Raw genomic sequence first — 17835 nt, forward strand, 5'->3', positions numbered from 1 at the left:
TGGTTAATGTGTTGGAGTGACAGTGTTTGTTTGTTTTTATTGTTTGTTTTTGCTGTAGCTCTTACGGTGTCTACATGAGTGTCACGAATAAAACGCTAATGGAAACATCAGTTTAAGGAGTAATTTGACCATCATTCAAGTGGGGTAGCTACAGTAAGAGCTTGGCCATTCGTCGTTTGACTCTGCTGCGTTAATGATTGGTGTCCATGCTGACGGGTCTTTAAGAAGTGGATATTCACGGGCGGCAGGTCAATTTCCGATGGTCAAATGTGGTTCGTTTACGGATAACTACGGCTGAAATCAAGGATTAAACGATACACTACGGATTGCGAAAGACTGTGTTCTTCTTCAGGTGACATTTATCCCTCTACGCACTTCTACAGCAGTAAAAGGATATTAAGGTGAAACATTTAACCAACGATAGACATTTTCTTCAAGTTTAATACAAGGGTTGAAATGTTTAAAGTATTTTGAAAGACCAAATCCTTTGTGTTTGAAGAAGGGATATTTATACGAGTTTTAAAGGAAATATTTGTCTTTAAAAAGGGTTATTTAAAATACTTGATATTAATGTTTGAGGCTACATGATTACTGTTTTGTAATTTAAATGACTTTTTAACTGCGCTGGACATCTTATATTATTGTGTGTTAATTTGGTAATTTTAAAATGATTGAGTCAAATAATTGTGTTGATATTGTTGAATGTGAAGGGCTGATTAATAGTCTCCAACATGATATTGAAACCCTTAATCATGAATATCAAACATCAACAGAGAGTTTAAAGAGACAACAGATAATAGAGACAATTGAGACTAAAGAACAAACTTTGAGTGAACTTAAAAGTAAACTTCAACAAGATTTAGCAGATCCTCAAGGTCCTCGACGTTCTGTTCGTCCACGAAATCCTACAGAAAAAATGCTTGCATTTCAAAAGGATGAAATTCAGAAGAGAGAAAAAAAGCTTATTTCCATGTACGAACAATGGAAAATGTCTGCACGTGAGGCTAGAAATCAACTCAAGTCTGATATTACTGAGAGCCAGCTAGCAACTCTAATTGACACCCTGGAAGAGGAAAGGGAGAAAGTTATGCGTATCTATGTTGAAGTTAGAAATTATGTCACACCATCTACTGAACTGAGGCGTCGTATTGATGCTTGTGAGGCCGTGACAACAGAAATAATAAAAGTTGCTTATGAAAGAATATCAGGCATTGATGAATTTGATGAAGAACAAGTAAAACATCGCTTGAAGGATTTGCTTAAATCTAGCCACGCTCGTTCTATCTATGGCTCTACTGTTTCTCAAATTAGCCATAAGTCTAGTGCCCGATCAAGTCATCGTTCTGCATCGTCATGTGTAGCATCAAAACATGCTGAAGCAGCTGCAGAATTGGCGGCAAAGGAAGTGGAGTACAAAATGCTAATGGAGGAAAATAAACGGAAGGAGAAAATTCACGAGTTGCAAGAAAAACAAGAAAGAGACCTTGATGCTCAGAAACGTGAATTAGAGCAGTTACAGGCGGAAAAGGATTTAAAAGTAGCACAGGCAAGGTTCGAGGCCTACAATCGGATAGCAGCACAGGAAGTTGATAATCCTTCAACAAACCGGGTTATCAGAGAACAACATTGCCTGCCTCCAAGCCTTTCTAGCCAACCTGTTAATGATATATCACCATCTCAAAATGAACTGCCTTTTCTTGTTCAAGCCCTACAAGACAGCATAAATTTGAACAGATTGCCAGCTCCAGAGCCCTTTGTGTTTAATGGTGATCCCATTCAGTATGTTGAGTGGAAGGCTTCCTTCATGTCATTGATTGATCGAAAGAGTATATCTGCTGCTGACAAACTTTATTATCTAAAAAGGTATGTGGGTGGATCGGCACGCAAAACCTTGGATGGTACCTTCTACAGGAGTGATGACAAAGCTTATAAGGATGCCTGGAGTAAATTAGATCAAAGGTATGGTCAATCATTTGTGATTCAACGTGCCTTTCGCCAGAAACTTGCAAATTGGCCGAAAATTCAATCAAAGGATGCTATTGGACTTAGAGAATTTTCGGATTTTCTTAACGCCTGTCAAGACGCCATACCTCATGTTGCAAGTTTACAAATCTTAAATGATTGTGATGAAAATCAAAAGTTAGTTCAAAAACTACCTGAATGGGCTGCTTCACGTTGGAATCGACAAGTTACACAAACCTTGAGAGATAATAAAGATTTTCCTGACTTTAAGACCTTTGCAGCATTTGTTTCGTTAGAAGCAGAGATTGGTTGTAATCCAGTCACGTCATCTTACGCTCTCAGTTTAACATCTGTTAATAAACAAACTTTCAGAGAGTCCAAAGGAAATAAGGTTAATGTCCTTAATACTCAGACTGACTTGGGATTTAACAGACCAAAGATCATCAAGAAAAATGTCAAACCTCCCTGTGTGTTTTGTCAAGATCCTAACCATCAGCTCTATGATTGTTCCAAACTAATGACCAAGACACTAGTAGAACGACGGGCATATGTAAAGGAAAATAATCTTTGTTATGGATGTTTGAAAACTGGCCATAGTGTAAGAGATTGTCGTTATCGTCATTCCTGTAACTCGTGTAAAGGGAAACATCCCACTTGCCTTCACGACGATAACTTCACCAAAAGAGAAAGGCTAGTTCCATTAACGGCATCTGCTTCAAGGTTAGAAGATGAGTCAACAGCCGTTCTGTCTCTGAGTGTGGCCGGAAAGGGATCATCTTATACATCGATGGTTGTGCCAGTATGGTTATCATCAAGTAACAATACGAGTATGGAAAAACTTGTTTATGCCTTGCTCGATTCACAGAGTGATACAACCTTTATTGACCAAGAAGTGAGCAATGTCTTGCAGGCAGATAAATTTCCTGTCAAGTTAAAACTGACCACTATGACTGGAAAGGATACCATAGTGAAGAGTGAAAGGATTTCAGGACTTCGTGTAAGGGGTTATAGTTCTGCCACTTATATTGAACTCCCCCCTGTTTATACTAAAGATTGTATTCCAGTCAACCTTGCACATATACCTACGTGTGAAACCGCCAAACTTTGGAATCATCTTTCTGCAATTGCAGAGGAGATACCCTCTTTGAAGGACTGTGAAGCTGGTCTTTTGATTGGCTATAATTGTGCTAGAGCGCTGGCACCAAGACAAACGATTTTAGGAGAGAATGATGAACCTTATGCTGTCAAAACTGATTTGGGTTGGAGCATTGTTGGACCTTCATTACCCAGGCTTGACTCTTCAGGTATCACTAGTCTCTGTCATAGACTTTCTGTTAAAGAAATTCCTTCATTGACTCCAGCAGATGCCATACGCATTTTAGAATCTGATTTTAAAGATGCTAATGATGAGGACAAAGTTCTTTCTCAAGATGACATTGCCTTTTTGAACAAATTAAGTGGTGGTATAAAGAGAAATAGCTCTGGACACTATGAAATGCCTCTACCCTTTAAAGAGAGACCTAATTTGCCAGATAACAGACAACTTGCTCTTGTGAGACTTAACCATCTAAAGAGAAAATTGTTAAAGGACCAAAGGTACAAAGAGCATTATATGAAATTTATGGAGGAGGTCATTGACAGAGGAGAGGCAGAGGAAGTTAAAGATGGAGGGAGTCAAGGTGAAAAATGGTATGTTCCTCATCACGGTGTTTATCACCCGAAGAAACCGGACAAGCTGAGAGTTGTTTTTGATTGTTCTGCGAGGTATGGTGGAATAAGTTTAAATGACCATCTTCTACAAGGACCTGACTTGATGAACAATTTGACCGGTGTTCTTCTCAGATTTCGCCAACACCCTGTTGCTTTAATATGTGATATTGAGAAAATGTTTCATCAGTTCCATGTGCCTGAAGCAGACAGAGACTTTCTGCGTTTCTTGTGGTGGAGAAATGGAGACTTAAAAGAACAACCTCAAGAGTACAGAATGACAGTTCATCTCTTTGGAGCGTCCTCATCTCCAGGATGTGTGAACTATGGATTAAAACACTTGGCTGAAGGTAACAAGGATCAGTACCCTTTGGGATTTCAGTTTATAATGAATGATTTCTATGTAGATGATGGTGTTACAAGTGTACAAACAATAGAGGATGCAATTCAACTTGCTCAAGAAGCTCGAGACCTTTGTGCCATTGGTGGCCTTAGACTTCACAAATTTGTGTCCAACTATAATGCTGTGCTGGAAAGTATTCCTCCCTCAGAACGAGCAATCAATGTAAAGGAACCTGATTTCTCATTTGATTCCTTGACAGAGCGAACATTGGGGATTCAGTGGAACATGGAACGTGATTGTTTCAAGTTTGATATTTCTCTCAAGGAACAGCCAGCAACTCGACGTGGAATCTTATCTACGATTGCATCATTGTATGACCCATTAGGGTTCTTAGCTCCATTCATTCTTCATGGAAAGAAAATACTTCAGGAAGTCTGCAGACATGGTACAGGTTGGGATGACACACTGAGAAATGAGTTGCAGCCAAGTTGGGAGTGCTGGAGAAGAGACTTGGGCAACTTGAAGAAGGTGAATATTCCCCGCACATATGCTCCTTCTGGGTTTGGAAAGGTAACAGAAGTAGAGCTGCATCATTTTTCAGATGCTAGTACTAGTGGCTATGGACAGTGCTCATATCTGAGATTGAAGAATGAAAGTAAAGATGTCCATGTTGTTCTTGTTATGGGGAAGTCTCGTGTATCTCCTTTAAAGATTACAACTATTCCAAGGTTGGAGTTGACTGCTGCAGTCGTTTCAGTGAATGTCAGTAAAATCCTTAAGCAAGAACTTCGGTATACTGACATCACAGAGTTTTTCTGGACTGACTCCAAGGTTGTTCTGGGATATATCAATAATGAGGCCAGACGATTTCATACGTTTGTCGCTAACAGAGTACAAAGGATTCATTTAAGTACAGTTCCGCAGCAATGGCGGTATGTTCCAACAAGGGACAATCCTGCAGATTATGTCTCAAGAGGTCTCACTGTTGATGAAATGATTTCATCTGACTGGTTCACAGGGCCGAGGTTCTTATGGAGTAAGGAGATGGTTCTTCCTGCCAACGAGATTACAGAATTACAATTAGGTGATTCCGAAGTCAGATGTTCTCAAACGCTTAACACCAAGGCAGTGGAACAGGAAACTATTGTAAATCGCCTGTCAAAGTTCTCATCTTGGTCTCGGGTAATAGGAGCAATTGCACGTATTCAACGACGGATTCGCAAGGATAAGTCAAACAGACTTTCTACAGTTGAGGAAAGAGAAAAGGCTGAGTGCCACATAATCAAACTTCTGCAAAGACATGTGTTTGAAACTGACTTGAAAGCAGTAAGTAAAGGTATCCAATTGTCATCTCACAATGAATTGTACAATCTTGATCCATTTCTCGATAGTGATGGTGTGCTTAAGGTGGGAGGAAGACTTCGTAATTCTTCTATTTGTAGTCTACTCAAACATCCTACAATTATCCCCAAAGACCAAACGACCATAGATTCGGATGGACTTGTGAGGAGAGTTAGGGTTCATCTTGGTGACAAAAATCTTGGAAAGAAGGGAGAACGTTTAGGGAAGCTTTCTGTAATTGAACGACCTGTCCAAAAATTGGTCTTATTGTTGGAGACTTGTTAAAGTTTTTTTTTTTTTGGAAGTGTCATTGTAATTTTGAAATCATTTGTTTATTATAACTCATGATTTGGTGGGAGTGTAAATGATTACTAATTTTTTTGATGTTTATAAGGTTTGTACCGATTTATGTGTATAGTTATTTTGAAGGACCTTTATTATGATACTGCCTTAACGAGCACCAACATCTGTATAAAGCGCGTTCTGTTTCCGCAATGTGTATGTGCGCACACTTTCTTGAAAGACGCAGCTTAATGTATGACGGTTTTCTTCCCTCCATGAAGTGTTGTGCATCCCATTTGAGGGTTATAAGGTAAACTAAGTTTGATTATCTTTTTTTTTTTTTTGTAATTGTATCGTTTTATTGTGATGTTGGTTAATGTGTTGGAGTGACAGTGTTTGTTTGTTTTTATTGTTTGTTTTTGCTGTAGCTCTTACGGTGTCTACATGAGTGTCACGAATAAAACGCTAATGGAAACATCAGTTTAAGGAGTAATTTGACCATCATTCAAGTGGGGTAGCTACAATAAGAGCTCGCTCAAGTACTGAGGAGCTAAGCCATTCAGGGCTTTATAAGTAATTAACAAGATTTTAAAATCTATACGATGTTTGCTAGGGAGCCAGTGCAGTGTTGACAGAACCGGACTAATAAGGTCATACTTCCTGGTTCTAGTAAGGACTCTAGCTGCTGCATTTTGGACCAACTGTAGTTTGTTGATCAAGCGTGCAGAAAAACCACCCAATAAAGCATTACAATAGTCTAACCTTGAGGTCTTAAACGCATGAATTAGCATTTCTGCATTTGACGTTGAGAGCATAGGTCGCAATTTAGATATGTTTTTAAGATGGAAAAATGCAGTTTTACAGATGGTAGAAACATGGCTTTCAAATTAAAGATTGCTATCAAACATCACACATTGGTTCCTAACTGATGAAGAAGAATTGACAGAGCAGCCATCAAGTGTTAGATAGTGTTCTAGGTTATTACATGAGGGGTTTTTTAGGTCCGATAATTAACACCTCTATTTTTTCTGAATTTAGCAGTAAGAAGTTACTCGTCATCCAGTTTTTTATATCGACTATGCATTCCGTTAGTTTCTCAATTTGGTGTGTTTCACCAGGCCGTGAAGAAATATAGAGTTGAGTATCATCAGCATAACAGTGAAAGCTAACACCATGTCTCCTGATAATATCTCCTAAGGGTAACATGTAAAGCATGAAAAGTAATGGCCCTAGTACTGAGCCTTGAGGTACTCCATACTGCACTTGTGATCGATATGATACCACTTTATTCACTGCTATGAACTGATGACGGTCAGATAAGTACAATTTGAACCATGCTAAGGCACTTCCACTAATGCCAAAAAAGTGACCAATCTGCCAATAGCAAGTGAATTGAGAAAATCTGTTGACCGTAACTATTTCTCAGCAGAATAGGGTGTATTTTTGTGGGGAATTCGTGGCCTAATGGTTAGAGTGTAATCCAAAGGTTGCGGGTTCGAGTCTCCGGCCGGCAGGAATTGTAGGTGGGGGGAGTGAATGTCCAGCGCTCTCTCCACCATCAATACCACGACTGAGGTGCCCTTGAGCAAGGCACCGAACCCCCAACTGCTCCCCGGGCACTGCAGCATAAAATGGCTGCCCACTGCTCCGGGTGTGTGTTCACGGTGTGTGTGTGTTCACTGCTGTGTGTGTGCACGTTGGATGGGTTAAATGCAGAGCACGAATTCCGAGTATGGGTCACCATACTTGGCTGAATGTCACTTCACTATTTTCTGTATAGGGTGTACTTTATTATTATTATTATTATTATTATTAAAAAATATGTTTGTCACCTAATACCAAATAAATTAACATAACATATATTTATTTATTATTTGCCTAATTATTATTATAAATTTTTTACCTCATACAAAAAAAAAAAGATATGATAAAATAAAATATTTATTTGTTTGTTTGTTTGTTTGTTTGTTTTATCACAGACATCAGATAACATATATACTTAAATAAAAAGGACAAAAAATAATAGAGGAAAATAAATTTAGCACACTATCACTCTCAAACCAAGACATTTGTTTGACATTCAGATCAGGCATGTAGAAATAAACCGTACAATATTCAATCTGGTAGAAATATCCTGTAGTAATTGATGATAAAGCTTGCCTTCATCCTCAAGCGTTACTGTACTCATGCAGAAGTGAAATGCAGCGAGTTATTTGAGTGTTTCTGCAACGTTAGCTTAACGCTAGTGTGTGCTGATGTGAATTGACAGCTCACACACCCCTCACTAGTGTGAATTTCACCACTATTATTGGGAATGACGGAGCAGATTAAATGTGCAATTCCCTCAGAGCCGGAGTGGAATCCATCTGCATCTCTGCTTAATTGATATGCTAATGGTTTTTGCTAATTAATGGAATCGTTAAATTACAAGATGTCTTAATTTTTGATTGCCAGCTATGGATTAAGACAACATTTATGATAGCAGATAATTAATTGCCGCTGTGTTTACAGAGATAGTATAGAACAGCTTGTGGGGAAACTAAAAGTTTGTTGCAGGCTATGTTTATGCTAATGCAACTGTCTGTACCTTCTCCGTACAACATAGATTTAGCATCCCAGTTACACCCTTTTGCGTTTTTGGGACACCCAGACACCATCATTATAGCTCAAATATGCCTGTAAAACATGTTTGAGAGATTTCGGAAACAGTGATACTATTTTGTGTTTATTTCCTCTTGTTCTCGCGGAGACTCTGAATTACACGCGGTCTTTGATCTGTGCTCTAATTAGTTCCTTTCCCCCTAAAGTATTTCTTATTGTATTTTCATTAATAACAAAACAAAAAAAGAAGCATGTTTGCCCTACGCCTTTTGTCAGCATTTTTCTGAAAGTGAAGTTCTCAAAAATACATTTTAATACGGTCAAATTATAACTTATGTAAAACTATGACTGCGACCCCCTTTCGTCTGCTTTACTAGAGCTCAAGTCCAAACTAATTTCAGAGTGCACTATATTGCAAATATGCCTCATTTTTGTTTTTCAAATCATCATGATCATAGTACCCAAGACTTTTAATGAATAAAGTAGTGCAGCATGTCATGAGAGGTTTTAGTGATTTTACCACAGTTCAGGGTTGAAGCCTGCTTATCTGAAGAAAAAAAAAATACTGACTGGCTTATTGCTTTTAGGGTCACCAACAGCAGCAATTTGACAAAAGATAGTACAGTTCAACCGGGATTATGAACAAAATTTATAACAATATACAAATCTTCTCCTAATATAGTGCACATACTCTAGTAGTTACTACATTTAGTTTGAAACTTATTTTACGACCGCTAACAGAGTATGTTCTATGTAGCATTAATATAGGCAGTATGGAATTCAGATGTATTATATCTGCCATGTTGTCACTGTCATGTGACCTACCAGTATTAGTTGTGTTGCTTCACTGCCATTCACAAGTCCTCTCCCGTGGCCTCATGGGATAGTAAAGTGTCCATCTAGCCAGAAGTAGTAGGTCATCTGGTTTAGTTTAGTTTATTATGATAGCGGCTCTCCAAGATCAGGGTTGAAGGCTTATACTGTATAGTATGGAGGCAGCCATATGCAAAAGACTATATTAGGTGCCGTCAAGACGATTAATCGCGATTAATCGCATCCAAAATAAAAGTTTGTGTTTACATAATATATGTGTGAGCTGTGTATATATATATATATATATGCGTGTGTGTGTGTGTGTGCTTATATATGCATATACACAGCACACACATATATTATGTAAACACAAACTTTTATTTTGGATGCGATTAATTGCTATTAATCGATTTGACAGCACTACAATATTTCAAGATATGCTGGTCACAGGTGTGCATGTATTGGAAATTTTATAAGGCAGCGGCTATTTGCACTAACACTGTGTAAATAGCAATTAGATTCTATAGAAAAAACGGATCCAAGGCACTTCTTCTGGTTCCAAAATGTTAAAAAGCCTTTATTCAAACATGGCTCACTCTAGAAACATTAAAAACTGCACACTGATGCATTTCGGCCATCCAGCCTTCCTCAGAGTGTGTCCATTAGCAATTAGATTCTATTTACACCAAGTGAAAATAGCAGTATTTTTTAACTATATGCTATGTACACTAAGTACAAATAGCTATTATATTTACACTATGTTAAAATAGCAAGATTCTCTGCTATTTATACTACTTATTTGCAAATAGTGGCATTTATATGCACCTCAGTGTTGTAGTAATTATAAAACAGTACGCAATAATAACTTATTGTCAGGGAACTGTTGTGTGTGTGTCATGTGTTCCTGCCTCTTGTGCCCTTATTTGGTTTGTTTCCGGTCCTTGTTAAATGTTATCATTAGTTAATTCTTGTCCAGCCGTGTTCCTCTCATTATCTATGATTTGCGTGTGTATTTGTAGTTCTGTCTGTTCAGTTTCGTGTCGGCTGGTCGACTCGTTAACCCCGGTGTGTGATGTCCTTGTCTGCCTTGCCTTGTCCTGCCATGTCCTGTCCTGATGTTATTAGTAAAGACTATTATTTTACTACTATAAGTTATATCCTCGTCTGCGTGTTCCTGGTTCCTCCCTCGTGTGTGCACCGTGACAGAAGACCAGACCAAAACAGTAAGCGGCGCCCCTTCACCTCGTTTTGTTTTCCGTTTTTTGAAAAGTTTTTTGGTTTGTTCCGGTTCTGTTTGTCCCTCGCGGCATGGAAGTCGCCACTCGTCCTTCTACCCTAGCCCGCGTCAAGTCGGCGTGGGAGTTCGGCAGGATTGCCGCGAGTCCGCTAGCCGCGAGCCCTCCAGTCTGCCGATCGCGGGAGAAGTTCGCCGTTGTCCGCGGCTCATCCAACCCGCCGATCGTGGGAGATATCCGCCGCCGTCCGCGGCTCCCAACCTCGCCGCTCACACCGAGCCCGCCGTTCGCGGGAGTTCACGCCGCCGTCCGCGGCACACCGAGCCCGCCGTTCGCGGGAGTTCACGCCGCCGTCCGCGGGGAAAGCCAACCCGCCGTCGGCGGCTCCCCCTATTCACGCCGCCGTCCGCGGCTCCCCTGTGCACGCCGCCGACCTGCCTCTGACTCAATGCCCGCCGGCCAGCCTCTGACTCAATGCCCGCTGGATTGCAGCTGACTCAAGCCCGCCGGATTGCCGCTGACTCATGCCCGTCGGCCGCCATTACCCTCTCCGTGGATCAAGTCCACATGTCACGGCCAGGAGAGCCGTGTTTGTTTGTTGTGCCCACAGGAACATTTTAAAAAAACCTTGTCTTGTCATGTCTTGTCCATGGAGACTCGTCTGGGGTAGGCGGCTCCTTGAGTTGTGGCTAGGGTGACCAGATGAGATTGGTTGAAATTCGGGACGCGGGGGGGGGGGGGAATGAATAATGAATAATAAAGATAATGAATTTCAAACGAAAGTGACTGAACCAATCATGTTTTTATTAATATAAGTAGCCTACATATACATATAATTTTATATAATATAGAAGTAACGTTAGGCTATTTTTATACTTCAAACTGAAGTTAATGAACCAAAAAAAAAAAAAAACAAGATGCTGCAGCCAATGAGCAGCCGGCGGGGGCTGGTTGCCAGGCTGCAGGATGACTCAACCTCGCTCCACGGACAGTTTTTTATGTTTTATCAGACAATAACTATTTAATTTTGCTTCAGTATAATTTTCGGGACAATTAGAGCGGGATTCGGGATTCGGGACAGCAGCTTAGATTTCGGGACTGTCCCGAATTTTTCGGGACGTCTGGTCACCCTAGTTGTGGCCATGGAGGCCAGTCGCAGCCGCTTGCCCCCCCTGTCGCAGAAGTGGAGGAGGTTGCTGAGGGACCCTGTGAGGGCCCCTGACTCCTCGTCATGCCCAGAGGAAGACTCAGCTTCCTAGCCAGCCCAGGAGGGCTTCTGGTTCCTGTGGGATGTCTTGTCGTGTTTGTCTGACCCTGGAGGGTTTCCTGTCGTCTCATGTACTGTTTTGTCTGTCTAGCCCCGGAGGGCTCCTGATACCCCCCTGGATTCGCCATGGAAATTTTGGGGGGGGGGGGGGGTAGTAGAGCTCTGGGTGGAGTGGGTGGGCCGAAGAAGGATGCCATGGCCACAGTTACCACCTGCCATGGCCTCCTGAGCTCCCTGCTCCGCCATGGGTCCTGTCTGTCTGTTCCGCCCACCCCCCCTCCCCGATGGAACTGTTAAGGCTCGGGACGAGCCTTTCGGGAGGGGGGAGTTATGTCAGGGAACTGTTGTGTGTGTGTCATGTGTTCCTGCCTCTTGTGCCCTTATTTGGTTTGTTTCCGGTCCTTGTTAAATGTTATCATTAGTTAATTCTTGTCCAGCCGTGTTCGTCTCATTATCTATGATTTGCGTGTGTATTTATAGTTCTGTCTGTTCAGTTTCGTGTCGGCTGGTCGACTCGTTAACCCCGGTGTGTGATGTCCTTGTCTGCCTTGCCTTGTCCTGCCATGTCCTGATGTTATTAGTAAAGACTATTATTTTGAAGTTATATCCTCGTCTGCGTGTTCCTGGTTCCTCCCTCGTGTGTGCACCGTGACAATTATTGAGTGTAAATTATAATTTTAATTCAAAATACTAAATGGATATGCCACCTTAGTGGGACAAGCCCTCCCTACACCTACCCGATACTACAACTTTTTGATTATTTCCTTCATTTTTATTGAAAATAAATGCCTTTCCGAAGCGATATGACATTTGAAAAGGGAGAAAAAAATTTAGGCACATGCCTTACTATCTACACCACTACAACTGATGCTGAATGAGCATCTTTTGTCAATGCTGACTATCCTAATCACATGTTGGTGGGCGGAGCCAACAAGGCCGGCTATTTGCACTTAGTGTAAATAGACACTCAGTTTTATAATTGCTTGAACAAACCCTTGACCCAAAATACTAAATTTTGGTGTGAATCCAGTTTGACATTGTTTGCATTATGGACATGAAGAAGCAATTTGACTTAATTTCCATCAATAGAACAACAAAATTGGCAAAAAATACTACATACTGCATTCAAACTACATAATGCTCTTTAAAAAAAATTCTGGTAAATAAGCATCTTAAAACACCCAGAATACCCTAGCAATATTAACACATTCACAACACCTTAACAACAAGGACTGTTAAAGGTATCTTGGTGATGATGCCTACAAGTAGGCAATTTCTATATACAGTACAAGCGGTTCCAGCTTGAGACAGCGACTGACGGGATTAAAGGGGAGGGCAGGTAACAAGGAGTCACCATTATTACATTTATTCATTTAGCTGACGCTTTTATCCAAAGCGACTTACAATTGCTATATATATCAGAGGTCTCACGCCTCTGGAGCAAGTAGGGGTTAAGTGTCTTGCTCAGGGACACATTGGTGTCTCACAGTGGATTCGAACCCAGGTCTCTCACAACCAAAGGCATGTGTCTTATCCACTGCGCCATCACCACCCCATTATGCCACCTAAACCTCACACCCATCTGGGTCACGGCACCAATGCAACCGGTTCCGCTCAGCCTGCTCCATATAAAAGTCAGCATGGGAGGCAGGTGAACTATCAAGAATGCTAAAGACTAGTGCGCCTCTTGAGCCTAGGGGTGTTATGTTTACCTGCACAGTTTGTAGCAGCTGGTGTACGTTACATATCTTGCATACTAGCACCTCTTCTCTTGAATCATGAAAGACCGAAATCTCCAAAACCATTTGTCAAGATTACATTTAAATAAGATATAGTATAGTGCAAATCATGATAAATCCATGCAGGTGTAGTTAATAATGCACATACACATTTTGGAGTAAACCAACTGTCTTGGTTCTTGTAAATGATTTCCAGGCTGGTACTTCCACTCTTACAGCCGTGACAGCTTCTGCTATAAATTTCCAATGGTTTCATCCACTGTCTTAGGTATCACTCACAAGTTAAGAAAATGTGAGTATCTCATATTTCATTTAAGTAATATGGCTTCTCCTCTTCTTTTCATTTTTAATTTGACTTGAATTGTAATTTTCTGTTTTCCATTCTTAAAGTGTTGCTTTAAAACAAAGTGTCTCAAGACAGCAGTCACAGAAACGAGAGAAGAGACGCTCTAAATGTAGACAGAGCCTAATATGAGAGAAGCTTCATTCTGACAGTGATGCTCTATGCAAAACCCTGTCATTAGAGCTCTTCAATTAGATCACTGTCTCCCTCCCATCCAAGTGTTCAGCGGTGCACTAGAGAGCAGTGAAAGTTTAGGATGTTGGAGGGGGGGTGATGTGCTGGTGAGAGGTGGGCTGGGGGGGCATTTGCAGAACATGACAGCAGCGGTTCGAGATAAGCCCCGCTGTCAGCCGGTACAGGCACCAAACCCCCCGATTTCCAGCACCCCCCTACTGATAACAATTAGATGTAATTGGACAGTCCGGTGAAGCTGAGCAATTTGACTACAGGCGTGGGGTTCAGGCTCTCTTAAGACCGCCGCAGAGGGAGATGACAGCTGATTGGACGAAGATGACGATTAGTTAGACACTCTGGTGAAGGGTCCACTCTCGCTTTCACATAGGAGATTTACCATCAAAAGCCTGTCACTGAATTGACTATTCTAGCACACCAACTGCACTGCAGAGTGCGCTACCTTTACCTTCCTCTTCCTCCTTACTTCAGAATTACCATAAAACTGCTTTCCAGCAGCTATTATGCTATCACTTGTGTGTCTTTACCTTAGAGCAGGGCTTCTCAAACTTAACTGAAACCATTTATGACCATTTATTTTTGCTTTTACTCAAATGCTACAATGTTGTGATACATTTTGTTGGTTTGGTTCAAGGCTTGGAACTTGAAATGCTGAATCGATGTCATGCTAGAATCCACCAAGGGGCTGCTGTTTTGCAAGTGTCTGTCACTTCTTGCTATTGTAGCTGATAGAATAAATAGGTAAGTAAGAATTAAACAGTATTTTAATATAAGCCTTGACTGGAGACCAGCTGTCCTCTGAACTAAGCCAGCTGACCACAAGCTTGGCAACCAGTTTAAAACCACCAAATCAGCTTAGGCTGGTTTAAGATGTTTTCTTTTTTCGGCAGGGTTGACATGATTATATGATTTAGGCTAACTCATATGTTAGCTTAAAGGGTTGCTAATGAATTACCATACTAACTGAAAACACCATGACTGCTTCCGAAATCACATACTCACTGAGTAGGTACTTATAATTATTTTGTGACCACTAAAAACTTATGTTCTATATAGTATAAAATGACATACTACATTCACCATGTTGTCATTGTCAATGACCTACCAGCCTCATTATGTTGCTTTGCTCAAATCCTTTTCTCTGGGCTCAAAGGATAGTAAAATATCCTTCGGATGTGAATTTCAGACTCTCACTGGGTACTTTTTTGCATACTGTTTTTCGAAAACTGTGAATTTGGACATACTACCCTTTACACATACTACTGTTGCCTACTATATAGTAAGGAAGTATGTGATTCTGGATGCAGCCAAAGAAAGAAAAAAAAAAGTTTAATTTATTTGTTGCTTCAGAAATATCATTTGATATATAATATGCAATTTGCGTTAAATACATTAATTAACATTTTTATGAACTGCATAAATTTGCATAAAATTTAAGATTGCATGAATAATCAAGCAGAATTTTTGGATGTCCAATATGGCACCAAACAGAATGCACAAAACTCTTCTTTCAGAAGAATCGCTTTGGCGTTCAAAGATATTGGATTTTTAGGTGGGACAACATTTTAGTTCTCATTAGGTTTTTCGGTAAAACTTTAGCCTTTATGTATAATGCATTATAAAGGGTTATTACAGGGTATAAATAATTAACTATGGTGGCCGGGAGAGCTCAACGCACTGCAAATAGAAAAAACGCCTGCAAATTAAGAAAACAACTTCATCAATTTGACAATTAAAAAACACCTGCAAATTATTTTTTATTTGGTTGTGTTGTGAGCATTTGCAACGCATTTTTTTTATTTGCTTGCGTTGTGAGAATTTGCAGTGCGTGTTTTGTCAAACCGATGAAGATGTTTTCTTGATTTGCTGCTGCTTTTTCTATTTGCATGTGTTTTCTGAAGTTGCTTCGCGCTGAGCTCTCTTGGCCACCGTAGATAACCACATTTCAAATGCACAGTGTAACAATGAATTGATGAGTTTCATTATGTGTTACCTGCGGTTATGAGATTGTACAAGGCATTATAAGGAGCATTACATGGCATATAACTACTTTTATAATGCATTATACATAAAGTGTTACCAGATTTTTTATTTTTATTTTTTGGATGATTTTATCATCCAAATCATACATTTTAAGACAAATCACATCGAACAAATTGATATGAAATTGAATGACTTCTAAAAAAAAAATAAAAGACGTTTTCTTGTAGGATTGGACTGGGTGAGATTAACTTTTGGCAACCATTTAAGTAGCACCTGTAAGTCTGATCTCATCTGTCTAATGCTTAAGATCTGGGGCCGGTTGCATAAACTGCTTAGACTAGTCTTAAAAATTTAGTCATCTAATTTGTTTTCTTCATAACTTTTTAAAGTCAATCACAAAATGGTAGCTTGGCCCAATTTGAATCATTAAAGTAAGACTAAGTACCTCTTGGCTAACGGCTAGTTGGTCAAACTAGTTCTTAAGACACGGTCTTAACATAGTGGCTATGTTTATGCAACTGGGCCGAGTTTCTAGGTATCACAGTACTTATACTGTATGTGTACTGTTAGCAACAATACCTGTTTATTTTCGTTTCTTTGTTTTTTGATAATTTTGTAATTTATGTCTTTAACTTTGTGTCATTATATTAATAGTATTATTAACCACTAGTCCACAACCATCATGGTCTATTCAACAGGGTTTCCAAAAAAATGTTTGTGAAAAGCATAATCCTGAAAAATATTGTTAGAATCCAGTTACTTTATTGTGTGTCTTGAAGTCGAAAACTAGATACAGTCAAGCGCTTCTCAGTCAAAGAGTTGAGCTGTAGAGGTTTAGAGAAGAAAATGTTCTCTAAGTCCAAGCGCATCTCAGCAAACAAAGGCAAATGCAAGACGCAACATTTCACTCTGACACAAATTCCCAGGCAGAACTGAGAGACTTTCTGCTGGTTTCCAATGCAGAGCTCTGTCTGAATGTCCACAGCGAGCTCTCTTCATTTACACACATCCGGTAGCATTTTATGAATAAGTATTGGACGTACAGCAATCGACTCATTCAGTATACATGTTTGTGAATAAACTACCCTCATAAAGTTGCAATATTAAATGTGTAGTTGAGTCAAATTAGGTTAGTTGTCTGTGTGGTGGCGTGAAATGAATAGGTGCGGGGAGTGTTTTATTTTTCACTGTAACGACCCCTACACACACTTAAATCAGTGCTGTGGGAATGGGGTGATAATATTAGCCTAACTGCAGGGGATTAAATATAGTGATGTGACTCTGTGCTTGCCCGAGAAAAAAAAAAAACGGATTTGTATTGTACTGATGACAGCTCATTAAAGCCAGTGAGAAAGCTATTGAACGGTGCTCCATAACACTAAATTATATTTAATCTAATTACACTCAGCCATAGAGCTCTCTCTCTCTCTCTCTCTCTCTCTCTCTTCCTCTCTTAGCTGTAATCACGGGATATTTTATACAATGAGAAAGTCTACACCCATTCTTTTGGTGCACAGCATAATTAAAGACGCTCATTTAACATAGAGACTTTAAAACAGCATTATACGTTCAAGTTAACAAAAACAGAACACTGTAATAAAGAGAATAATAAAATCTTCAAATAACCAAAAATAAAAAAGTCAGCTTGTAACAGCATTCGCAACCCAATTTACTTCTGTAATATGATGTATTGCTGAAAATGGGTAGTGATTATTTCCATAACCTTTATTGCATTGATGTTAGCCAACATTAGATTAGTTTGTTAACGATTGGCAAGATTGTAGAAAGGCTGCATTAACATTATCCAATACTCTGTGTGGCCTAATTTAGGGGTTTTCAAACTGGGCTCCAAAAGTGAAATAAAAGTAAATATTTCCAAATAACATTTGAACGATTTATTTTTGGCTGTAGTGGCGAAAATCATGGTCATTTAAAAGCAATTACTTATTTTTGGAAATAGCTTAAATATTTTCATCAAACAATATACATAGGTCTTTATATGCTTTAAATTATATAATTATCTTTAT

Source organism: Barbus barbus, assembly GCF_936440315.1.
Source record: "Barbus barbus genome assembly, chromosome: 50".
NCBI lineage: Eukaryota > Metazoa > Chordata > Actinopteri > Cypriniformes > Cyprinidae > Barbus > Barbus barbus.